This window comes from Columba livia, chromosome 1 (assembly GCF_036013475.1).
Source record: "Columba livia isolate bColLiv1 breed racing homer chromosome 1, bColLiv1.pat.W.v2, whole genome shotgun sequence".
Taxonomy (NCBI): Eukaryota; Metazoa; Chordata; class Aves; order Columbiformes; family Columbidae; genus Columba; species Columba livia.
Window position 1 is genome coordinate 193,346,247 of NC_088602.1, and position 12,270 is coordinate 193,358,516.

The following is a 12,270-nucleotide window of genomic DNA, read 5'->3' on the forward strand; positions in this document are numbered from 1 at the left end:
TCACTGAATGAGTGCACAGACATAAGCAGTTTAAAGAAGATATCAAAAGAAGTACAAATAATGAATCACTATACAAGGAACAACTCTGTTTCTTTTAAAAAGTGCATCAGGAGTAACTTGGTAATATTTTGGTGATCCCAGCAACATCACACATTTCTCAGGTTCATGTCTCTAAAGCTACCAGCCATGTAGATTGGTTCTTCACACTCATTATGCACAGTGCCTTCAAGTTATATTCTATGTCTTTTAAGTTGTGGAATACAAGGTGGCTGGAGGTTAATAGCAGGTTTCCTGTGTGCACTAGCTTTGGAAACTGGCATGCCATACCCCTTTAGGATTCAAGCAGATTGAACAGAGCACCAAAGTGCTTTACATACATTAACTCAGCAACTCTACAACGAAATTCATGTGTAACTTAAGAGAAGACAAATATCAGTGTAACGTTTCATGAGAAACCTGATGTGGGCATTAATCTGAAAGCAGGAATGGTGTTTTGAGGAGAGGAGCCTAAAGAGGGGATTTAAGGAGGATAGAGTGTGCTCAGCAAATGAAAAGTAGTTCAAGTAAGACTTTAAGCAGAATGTTTTACAGACAATGTCAGGCAAAAGGCAGAGAGAACCAGAATAGCCAACAGGAAAGATGGAGTATTAAATATGTGCATACATGCATACGTATCTATATGTTTCTAAATACAGGCAGGCAGTTTTAGGTAGGAATTATCTGTTCAAAAGTATCCCTATGCTGGTTTTGTTCTATGTCTAGCACCAGCCTTCATGAAAAGGGGTCACTGTTCATCCTCCCAGATATGGCACAGGTACCTTTAACAGCCTCATGTCCTGAATTTCTGGTTCCTTCAAAGCCCATGCATAACACAGCCACGGGATGTTCCTGTTACTGTGCTGTCATTCCTGGTACAGGCATACAAAGAAGGTTCACAAGGACAGAAAAAGCTGAATGTAGTCTTGACAGAAGTTTAGTGTCCAAGGTCAGAGATATGCAAGAAGCTACTGCAGTCACAGGGTCGGGTTGGGATGAAATAAGTACATTTACAGGGCACCTGGCTGCACTTGAAGCCAGGTAGCTTAGTGGAAAGGGTATGAGGCAAGAAAGTTCCTCAAATCACTCCCTTCATCACCCCTATGCCTGACTGGGCAGGATTTTCCATGAAGGACCACAGTCTATTGATGAGACAGTGTAGAATATAACAGGGGTGCACAGGAAGAAGCCTAAATAATTTCAGAAAACATGAAGGAAGGAAATATTCTAAATAATGTAGAACTTCTGTTGAACAGTGTTCATTTACAAAAAAAAAACAAAACAAAGCAAAACAAAACAAACAAACAAACAAAACAGTCTAACAGCAATTGTATTTTGTGCAAAATCCAGTACACTTTAGGTAGTAATGTATTGTCCTTCAGTTGGACTACTAGATATAGATCTATATATTTGGAGCTTAGCAGTACAGACATAGAATATTGGACATACAGTTTTGTAGCATATGTGGCTGAAAGTGTTCTAAGTTTTCATTTGGGAACTTCCTAATTTGAAATTCAGATTACATTTTTTAAAATTAATTTTTTAAAATGATTTCACTGCCCCAGAGTAATATATTACAGTTTTTTTAATTATGTATACTTTAATTTTGATTTATCATTTTGTTTGAGGATCAACTCCATTCAGGTTTTTATTCCCTTTCATTTCAATTAGCTGAAACACTTTTCTATGGTAAATTTAAATTATATGTACTTGCAGTGATTTAAATTGTGATACAGTGCAATCCCAGTTTAGATGATGCTTAACTTCAGTTGCATATGTGTTCCTGGACAAATAATTTAGATAACTAGTAACATGTGACAGCTTAAAAATCAGTATATATAAAAGCATGTCCAGATTTCCAAGATACAGAAAATTTCCTGCTTATTATCCTCTCATTTTACAAGCAATATTTTCTGGGTTTTTTGCTATGTGCAATTGTTAATGTATTCCCCAGAATTCTAGTCTGTTTTGGATATTTGAGAAGTCATGGCAGTCTGGTGAACTTCCCTCTCACTGGAAAAGGGGAAATGTAATGCCAGTTTATTAAAAGAAAAAAAAAAAAAAAGAAGGCCTGGGAAGTTACAGGCCAGTCAGTCTTATCTCTGTGCCCACCAAGATCATGAAGAAAATCCTCTGGGAAACATCCTTGTCTCTAAACTGAAGACACACAAGTTTGATGGATGGACCACTCAGTGGCTAAGAAATTGGCTGTATGGTGACACTCAAAAGGTTGCAGTGAACAGCTCAATGTCCAAGTGAAGACCAGTGACAAGAGTTGTTCCTCAGGGGTCAGTATTGGGACCAGTGCTGTTTAACATCTCTGTTGGCAACATAGACAGCTGGACTGAGTGCACCCTCAGCGTGTTTGCTGACAGCACCAAGCTGTGTGGTGTGATCGACATGCTGGAGGAAAGCGATGCCATGCACAGGGACCTTGAAAGAGTTGAGAGGTGGGCCCATGTGAAGCTGATGAAGTTCAACAAGGCCAAGTGCAAGGTCTTGAACATGGGTCTGGGCAATCCCAAGCACAGGCTGGATAGAAAATACATTGAGAGCAACTCTAGATGATGTTTAAGGTCCAAAACCATTATATGATTCTATGATTCTATTATATGTTGAAACTTAATTAAATTGGAACACAGTGTGGAGAAATTGAACTGTTTTCCATTTGTATGATTACTTATTTCCTCAACCTATATAAAGAAATTGTGCTGACACCAATTGTGTAAACTTTATGTATGTCATTTATACAAAACTGCATCAAAGTCCCCTAACACGTTTTTCTGTAAGCTGGAGAAAAGATTATCCAAAGATGATACACAAGGGAAGCATAATACATGGAAGAAAACATGTCATTAATGTTAAAGAAATTATCTCAAAGCAGCAAGCAGAATACTATCAAATGAAGTTGAAATGTATTTTTTATGGTTATTAAAATAGATACTTATCTTACAATGCTTAAGCAGATCAAATGAAAATCCAGGGCAATAAAAAAGGAAATGAGACACTTCATAACATATCTCAAGAATGGATTAGACATGAATTTAAATGATTCATTCATATTTGTTTGTTATGAATGTAAAATAAAACCAGTAGAACAAGAATACAAAGCCGATTTTATTTAGACTGACTAATTGGCTCATATAAAGTGGAGCGGTAGTATAGGTTATAATGATTATTGCATATATAAATATCCTGACAGAAATTTGGACATTAATTTCCTTGAATAAGAATGCATAATTTTTCCTGCTCCCTTTCTCCATGTTACATCAGTAAAGTGCCATTTAAAACTAGATTAGCACTATACAGGCAATATGAAAGGCTTTCATCTTTGAAGAGCTAAGGTTTGTACAAACCAAATCAAAATCTATACTGAAACCAACTGCAGCATACATAGAGTCTTGCTATCTCCTTATAAAAGTGATTGAATGTATTCCTTTAAAATATTTGAACAGAGGATATACCAGAGACATATCAGAATGACAGCTTTCTAGTACTAATTCTAAACTCCACTGTGTATCCAACATAGTTATCAGCAGAGTCATTTAATGCCTGATGTCAGGAGGATGCGTTTATTAATAACAATATGTGATAAAAACCTGAGCAATGGGACTATAGAAGGGGTTTCTTTGTCAAAAAGCAAAGGGAGTAAAGTGGCATGCAAAACATCATTAGCTTTGAATAAGGATCATGCTACAGGTTCAGGATAAATGGATGAGAGGATGAAGTTTTTAGAACAGACATTATGCTGAATTTACTGGACATATATCTCTAGTGTGTGTTACAGAGAGCTTAGTATTCGACTGGTAAAGAGAAAAAGGAAGCACAGTGTTCAGAATCAGGCATATTCAATCAATATAAAAAGCTTTCCTTGCGTAACATTTTCACAGATTTCATTGGAAGTTTCATATTCGAAAGAGTTTAAGGCTCTATTGCATTCACATCTACATTTCACAGACTGTGAAAAAAAGAACTAAATCAAGTAAAATGATATGCCTGATTCTGCACTGAAATCAGACTAAGGATTAAATCAGACTTTTCTTCTTTAGCCAATATCTTAAAAAGAAAGAAAACTTATGTTTCCCTGGCAATTTTAATAATTCAGTTCTAGGTAGATCTTGCTAACAGTAGCATCACTTTCCACCTTGTAAAATATCAGTATTAGTATTACAAGGCTAGTGGGATCACTGAATTTCATACATTTCTTAAAATGGATGGATTATGTCTTTCCTATTGAGACTCAGTTTGGACTTATGTTCATTCCCCACCTTTCAGTGAAGTCAGTAAGAGATCTGGAAAGAGATGGAAGACACGATTGTCCTTCAGCAGTGACTGTGCTTTTCCTCAGTTCTGTCTGAGTGTATCCTCTTTTTTTTTTCATTCATCAACTCCACTTCTGTCTTCCATTATGCTATAGTAAATACATGATTTGGTCTCTGAATTATAGATTGACCAGTAACTGAAGAAAAAATAAAAAATTCAGGAAAGTATAATGATTCTTCTTAATTACAATTAGGGCTTAACATATGACAGGAATTAAAAACAAACAAAAAAATTGCCTTTAAACATACATTTTTTTTTTTTAATAGTATTTGGGTACATTTTAGAACTACTTTGCCTAATACATTTAGTTGAAAGAAAAAAAATAAAATAAAAGGTAAATAAAATAAAATAAAATAAAATAAATAAATAAATAAAATAAAAAATAAAAATGTTAGAAACTGAAAAAAAATATATTTTTGATTTTTTTAAAACAAAATATCACATTTGATAAGCTCTGAAATGTTACATTTTCCAAATTTGTCATTTGGGTTTTCTTGCATAAGAAAATTCTTCTCCTGTAATTGCCATCATGTAAAAAAAAATAAAAAAATAAAAAAAAAAATCAATAGAAGAAAGACCAAATGACATTACATATTTTTGGGAAGTGGGTCAGCTGTTTTTTGAATAATAACATTATTTATTTCCCCTTACTAAAATATTTGCTTGTTTCTGTATCTCCAAAGTATTTCAAAAGTGACAGAATATTTAGGAACAAGTAAGATAATTCTGAGGATGAATAAGAAGCTAGTTGAAATTGAATAATTTTTTAAAATTTTCATTATTATAGTGCACATTCCCAACCTCTGTTGCTGCCTTAATCAGCTAAATTAAACTAGATGCAAGTTCTGTTGCATATATTTAGCTGAAAGGACATGAACAAAAAGTTACAGTCCCAAGAATCCTCATAACATGCCCAGAGCCAAAGGCCTTTTAATATACAGTGAGAAACAAACAGTAGGAACACAGAAATTAGTGGCCTTCTCTTTTGGGTATTTCCTTTATTCCTCTGACATGCTGCAACTCGGAATTCTACCTGTGACTTGCTATTTGCCCAAAACAACCTGAAGGTTTCAAGTGTCTGCAGTTTTTGAGAAAAGGTGATTCCCATCAGGGAAAAGTATTTTCAAATATGCTTTCAAAATATCTGTCTCAAAAAATACTTCCTAAAATCACAAAACTATGAGAAAGTACCATTTACCAATTTGGTTTAAAGTAAAAGAAGAGCTGACAAAATGTAGTGTGTATTTCACATGATTTTATGTATGTATCATTACTAAAACATAAGAGAAAGAGAAGGGAAGGGAAGGGAAGGGAAGGGAAGGGAAGGGAAGGGAAGGGAAGGGAAGGGAAGGGAAGGGAAGGGAAGGGAAGGGAAGGGAAGGGAAGGGAAGGGAAGGGAAGGGAAGGGAAGGGAAGGGAAGGGAAGGGAAGGGAAGGGAAGGGAAGGGAAGGGAAGGGAAGGGAAGGGAAGGGAAGGGAAGGGAAGGGAAGGGAAGGGAAGGGAAGGGAAAGGGAAGGGAAGGGAAGGGAAGAGAAGAGAAGAGAAGAGAAGAGAAGAGAAGAGAAGAGAAGAGAAGAGAAGAGAAGAGAAGAGAAGAGAAGAGAAGAGAAGAGAAGAGAAGAGAAGAGAAGAGAAGAGAAGAGAAGAGAAGAGAAGAGAAGAGAAGAGAAGAGAAGAGAAGAGAAGAGAAGAGAAGAGAAGAGAAGAGAAGAGAAGAGAAGAGAAGAGAAGAGAAGAGAAGAGAAGAGAAGAGAAGAGAAGAGAAGAGAAGAGAAGAGAAGAGAAGAGAAGAGAAGAGAAGAGAAGAGAAGAGAAGAGAAGAGAAGAGAAGAGAATCTATGTTTCTAAACTAGTAGTTTGGATATCATGTCTAAACGTGAAGAAGAGAATCTATGTTTCTAAACTAGTAGTTTGGATATCATGTCTTCCTTTATTTATTTGCTATCTTTTGAATTATTTTGTGGTTCTTCATGAAAAATAATGACAAATCCAAAATGTAATGTGGTAGCAAAGTATCATATTCAACAGTGACAAAATCAGCATGAAATTCATGCTGGTGTCTAAGCAGAAGTATATATATCCTGTCTTATTTCAGTTTACTTGGTAAAAAAAAGCGTACTTCAAATTTCTAGTCCTAAAGCCAAAAGGTCCAGAGAGGCTTCTATTACTACTTTTTGAAAAATGAAAAGTGCTGCCCCACAGAATTTAATTGCATAATTTCTCCAGGGAGATTTTAACTGTGGGATGTAAAGGGGAGAAAGACTCCCCAGAGTGCTGTTAGCCTGGAAAAGAGGTTGTTCATGTGCCAAGTGTTTTTTTTCCAAAAGGTAAGATTTTTCTCAGAGGCCCTAGGCTCTCTTGTCTCCAAAGGTATTCAGTGCCAGAACCTTTCATGAAGGTTTCTCATGTGAGGTATTTGCTGTAAGAGCCGTCATAAAAATCATGCAAGAAATAACACAGTGGGCAGTGGCAGAGCTAGAAGACTCCCTTGAGACCCCCTTTTAATGTTGATCTTTTTAAAACCACTCAGAGAGTATAATTGAACAGAGCTTTTCTCGATAGCATCTGGGAAGTGATTTCTTGAGATCTAGGTGGTGACCTGCAACAAGAGACTTGATAGTGCTTGGTTCAAAGTGACAATTAGGTCTAGTTGTGTGACATGGAATCTATAACTGTTTGGTCCCATGTTTATGATAGCGTTATCTCAACTTCATATCAGTTTCCTTCTTTATATGCAGTCTTAGAGGACTTTATGACTGGGAAAGTTATACCTGTTAAAAAAACCTCATGAATTCACAGTCAGACTTCTTAACTTTATCAATGGAAATTCAAAACAGACTTGCTATTTATAAAGAGGGCACTAGCTTTACTGACTTTTTTTTTTTTTTTCTGAAAATAAACAAATAGTAAAAACATGGTGTAATTTCCTCCTATATTCAGATTGTCATTTACTTCTTAACCTAAATACCCTCTTTACTGTAATATCCCTTTCAAAAAAAAAAAAATTTAAAAGTATTTTTTCCTCTTCTTCAATCTCCTCACCCATAATCTTTGTTAAACCTTGCTTACCAGTGTTTTATCAAGTTTTTATATTTGTTCTTATTGTCTGAGCTTGCTCTTGTAAAAAAAAAGAAAAAATGAAATGTTCAGGTCAAGCAGCTTGCCTAATCACATATTTTATGACATACCAACACCAATCTGTGACAGTGCAATAGATATTGCCTACAAATTGGATATTCAAACATGATTTTTTCATAATATTTTCACTAATATCCCATCTGTACACAGGGAACAATACTGCAAATTCCATAGCAAAGGTAATGGTTATTGTTGTCAACTGTTAATGACAAAGTTTCTCTGATACTAATATTCTGACCAGCATCTGTAATAGTATAAACTTTTGGACAACATAGAAAACAATAGATTCATTAAGGTTTTGTACTATTTTTCAACCTTAACCTTAAAAATAAATCCTACCTTCTCCCACAGAAAGTGGCCCTTAGAGATACTTGTCATATAATCAAATCTGACTCATATATATGAAATTGCCTTTACCATGATACACCTCAGATGATAGCGATAGATTTTATGGAATTCCTCTAATTCACCTTAGACATGTACATCTGCCAACCAGTGGAGATCAAAAGGCTTCTTAGGCTAACATTCCTTAGACCTAACTTAAATATTTACTCTAGGATGAAAACAATAATGTTCTGGTCTCTAAAGAGAGTCTGGACAACTACATCTGATCTATAATAAAGACATCAGATGAATCTCCTGCAAAATTATTAGGTACGACAAGCTGAACTCACTGCAAAGAAATACATGCAGACATGATAGCTATTCAATCCAAAAAGTCTGTTAGGAATCTGCATCCAGTTTCCTTTCTCAATATTTTTTGTTTTTATTTCAATACCCTAACAAAGGTATGTAAATTTATTGTTATTCAGCTTTAAAAGCCATGTCTCCCAGAAACTTAACAGATATGGAAATCTGTGTCTCCAGCTTTCTACTATTTTTTTTTTTTTTCTGCTGCAACACAAGAACATTTGCAGGAAAATTTTAGATGCAGTTTAAAGTTTACTGATGAATACAGAGAGTTTATCCTGCTTAACAAAGTTCTCATTATATAGCTGTCAGTAGTTATTGACAAAATGAGGAAAAAAGAGAAGACACATCAATAAAAAGAACTTTGGGTTTGGGTGTCAGTTTTGGTGTGTTTTTTTGTTGTTTTGGTGGTGGTAGTGGTGTTTTTTTGTTGCTGTAGTTGTTTGTTTGTTTGTTTTAAGCCAGCAGGACCAACAATCACTTTCCTAGCTGCCTCAGAATTGTTTGGGGGATTTTTTTTTTCCAATTCTGTATTGAATCCAGGTTTTGTCAGAAATAGGGGATCACTTGATTTCAAAACATGGTATATTTTAGAAATAGTTTTGGCCACACACAATTAGTAACTTTAATTGTTTTTAATCAATATGCACATATAAATTTTGAACTTTTCCTAGTTGTACAGATCAAAGTTCCCTTGGTCAGTTGGCACTTATTTTTGGTTTTTTCGTCACTGAGAAGAATATCCCTTTTAAGACAAATTTTTTACCACTGGCTTTTTACATTTTCCAGATCATTTCTTTACTGTCTTAGCTGTAATCATTAGCAAGTGAATTATGTTATAGCAAAGTTTGTTTGAAATAAAATTCCAGATTGTGCCTGACAACTTTATATGCATGAACAAAATTGGTATGGAAAGAGGGCATGTGCTGAGTGAATCGTGGCTCGTTCTTTTCCCTTCCTGATGTGATCTTGGCTCTACTCTTTAGTTTGTATAGCAGAGTAACGAAAAAGCCAACTTCACAACATACTAAATGGAAAACAAAGTAGGTATAACAAACCTACACTCAAACTCTTTACCATTAGCTACTTCAATTGTATTTTCTAATATTTTAAGAAAGATCCTAAAAAAAAAACAAAAAACAAAAAACAAAACAAAACAAAAAAAAAAAAAAAAAAAAACAAAAAAACAAAGAAAAACAAAGTAAGTAAATACTGTTAAAGCTGTGTGGAATATGCACGTATTTATGAGTTACCACTGTTAAAACATCCTACCTTATCCGCAAAACACACAAGATTGTAGCCAAGCCACATTAGCAGGCTGAATCTAATTCCATTTTCCTATAATTTCAACTCTCAATTCTCACTCTTTCTCAAACAGAACTTGGATATCTTAGCTGTGATCATACACCACCACAACTTGGCATATACAGAGTTTTATATTTTAGTACTGAAATTCAAGGCAGGGAACTACATATATTAAATGAGTCTGTAGAAATGTTTCACACTGTAAACATTAGTGTTAAATTTATAGCAGAATTCAGACACATCTAACTGCAATTGCTCATTGAAATGATCATTCTGCTGCCTCTTAGCACCTCATGCTGTAAGTAGAGACTTAGAGCAAGAGAACAAAATTCACGTGTATATGCATACATTTTATTTCCACTACCTACTTCTTCAGTTTCCAATGCTTAAAGATATAGAAAACCCTTGAGTTAAAAGGAATTTCTTTGTATCTATTACCTGTCAATGTATTTTCTTTCAAAAACTTCCCAAAATACAACAATAATAAAGCAAGATGGAAGAAATAGGGTATTTGTCCCTTTGACTATTCTGCGTATAAGAATATTCACTAATTTTAGAAGTAATTCTGCACACTAGACTTATACCAGAAGTCAGAGAAGTTGGAAACATTCTCAGTAGTCACTATAAAGAGTGGTGGTACAATTTTTCTTTTGTCTAATTTCAGCATTAAGGGACTTTAAACAGTAAAGCTGGAAATGCATTAACAAATGAGACAGAGGAAGATCAAAAAATTCATCTAGCGGGTATGCAAGTTCCCATTTAGAAAAGTTCTTCAGGATCTTATATTTCACAGATTTCATTCAAATCAATACAAAATTATGTTTCTCACCTATGAATTTGCTTTTCATTGAAGTACAGAGAACTCAATATATTTCCTTATAAAGGTCTTAATGCTTCCTTGTAGTCTGAGATCACAAAATTCTACCAATTTCAGCAAAATTAGGACAATGATCACATTGAGAAGGGTAACAAATCTAAAGCTCAGTATGGTTGACCAGTCTTCCCGGTATCCTTCTGTGGTCAGTGGAGAGAGACAGAGTCCTCCAAATGTCAATACAGACCAGGAGTTTATCTATGGTGTTTCAAATCTCCCTGCAGAGGAGACAATTTCTGAATATTGGAAAACACGGTAAAGAACATAATAACATAGACATTAGATGTCTTATTTTAGGAAGCTTCATACAACTTGATATGTTGCCTGAAAGCATTTCAAAAACTTTGGAAGGAAGACAGCAAGAGAAACTATGTGACCATCAGTTTTATGTTATCAATCTGACAACTTTGCATTAAGACAAATAAGATGCATAATGGAATATTGACACAGATGACAGAGCAAGCAGGTAGTTGTCTTTGTTCTAGGAGAACAGAGCATTATTCATAACAAGTAAGCTAAATATCTCCACAAACTGCTACCTCAAAGGACAATAATTACAAGAATGCAGCTTTTAATTGCATTTGACAGACTTTCAGAATGGGAAGCACCAGCACAATAGCTGTCACTATGTTCAGGGACCACAGCCAGAAAGCATAGTCTCTGAAATGCATAAGTATTTGCTGAAGCTTACTGGCATTGTGACTCCAGTTAGAACTGAGCATCTCTCTCAATTCTGAGGAATAGCATGTACTCTGCTACATAATCATGAAAAAGGCACCTGGAATACAGTCCAGGGATGTGCTTGATTATTTGTATACTAGGTAGGTTGTTGTTTTGACCAAGTATTACAGTGCTGCAAATTCACTAATCTCAGCATAATGAAAGAATGGGAATGCAATCACAACACACCAGCTGCTGTAAAAAACCCCTTGTTAAAAGGTTACCTTAGTGGAGGATGCAGCATCTGGTATTGCCTCGTGTAGCTTTAGTTTGATACTGAATTTGTATGGCTATCTTAAGCTGGTGGTCTCTTATTTTACGAAACTGTAAACAGATAATAAGAAATTAAGTGAAAGCTTTGAAGATGAAATATTTTTTCCTGTCTTTCTGAACATGGCATTTTTAAGAGCTGTTACCTGGGTATCATGTCCAGAAAGAATATTGTGTGCCATGCCACTTCCAAGTGTTCAGCCATGAAAGAAAGATAATCTATGACACAGAAACTTTCATTCCACTGATAATTAAGGACTTAACACATCATCATCACTAGCCAAATTTGAAAGTCTTCATTTACTTTCACCTGGGCTTGTAAACAGTAACATCTCAAGGCTTAGCTGGAAATCTTCAGAACTGTTCAACACAGCACATAGGAACCAAGCAGTATAAACAGGTACAGATCTGGAGAGGAAAAAAAAACAAAACACAACATGTTCCCTGTGTTACTCATACATCTAAGAGGGAGTCTGAAAGGCCTTGCTGACTAAAACTCTGCAGCTATCATGACTGTTTGTTACTTTTCTCAGTATGTGAAATTTTTCCTAGCATCTACCAGGTTAGGAAGATGCTAGATAACTACCTATACAGACTATCTAAAACAATTTCTCTCAATCATTTTGATTTTGCACAGCAAGTCCTTGCAGACAGTCCTTCTGATACTTAGGAAATACAAAATTATGAGAACCATGGAAGCATCCTTTTTGGTCCACAACAGTCCCAAAAGCAAATTTTGTTTGTGATAAACCACCTACTTACTCTGACACAGCTGCAGTCTCCTGAAGCTGTCTTTGTTGTGATTGATCTAGAAGCAAATGCTTCCAGGATCAAAATGTGAATAGCACAGTCCATTCACTAAAAAGCAGAGAGGAAACTGTCAAAAATGCAATAAATATGCATTTAAATGTAA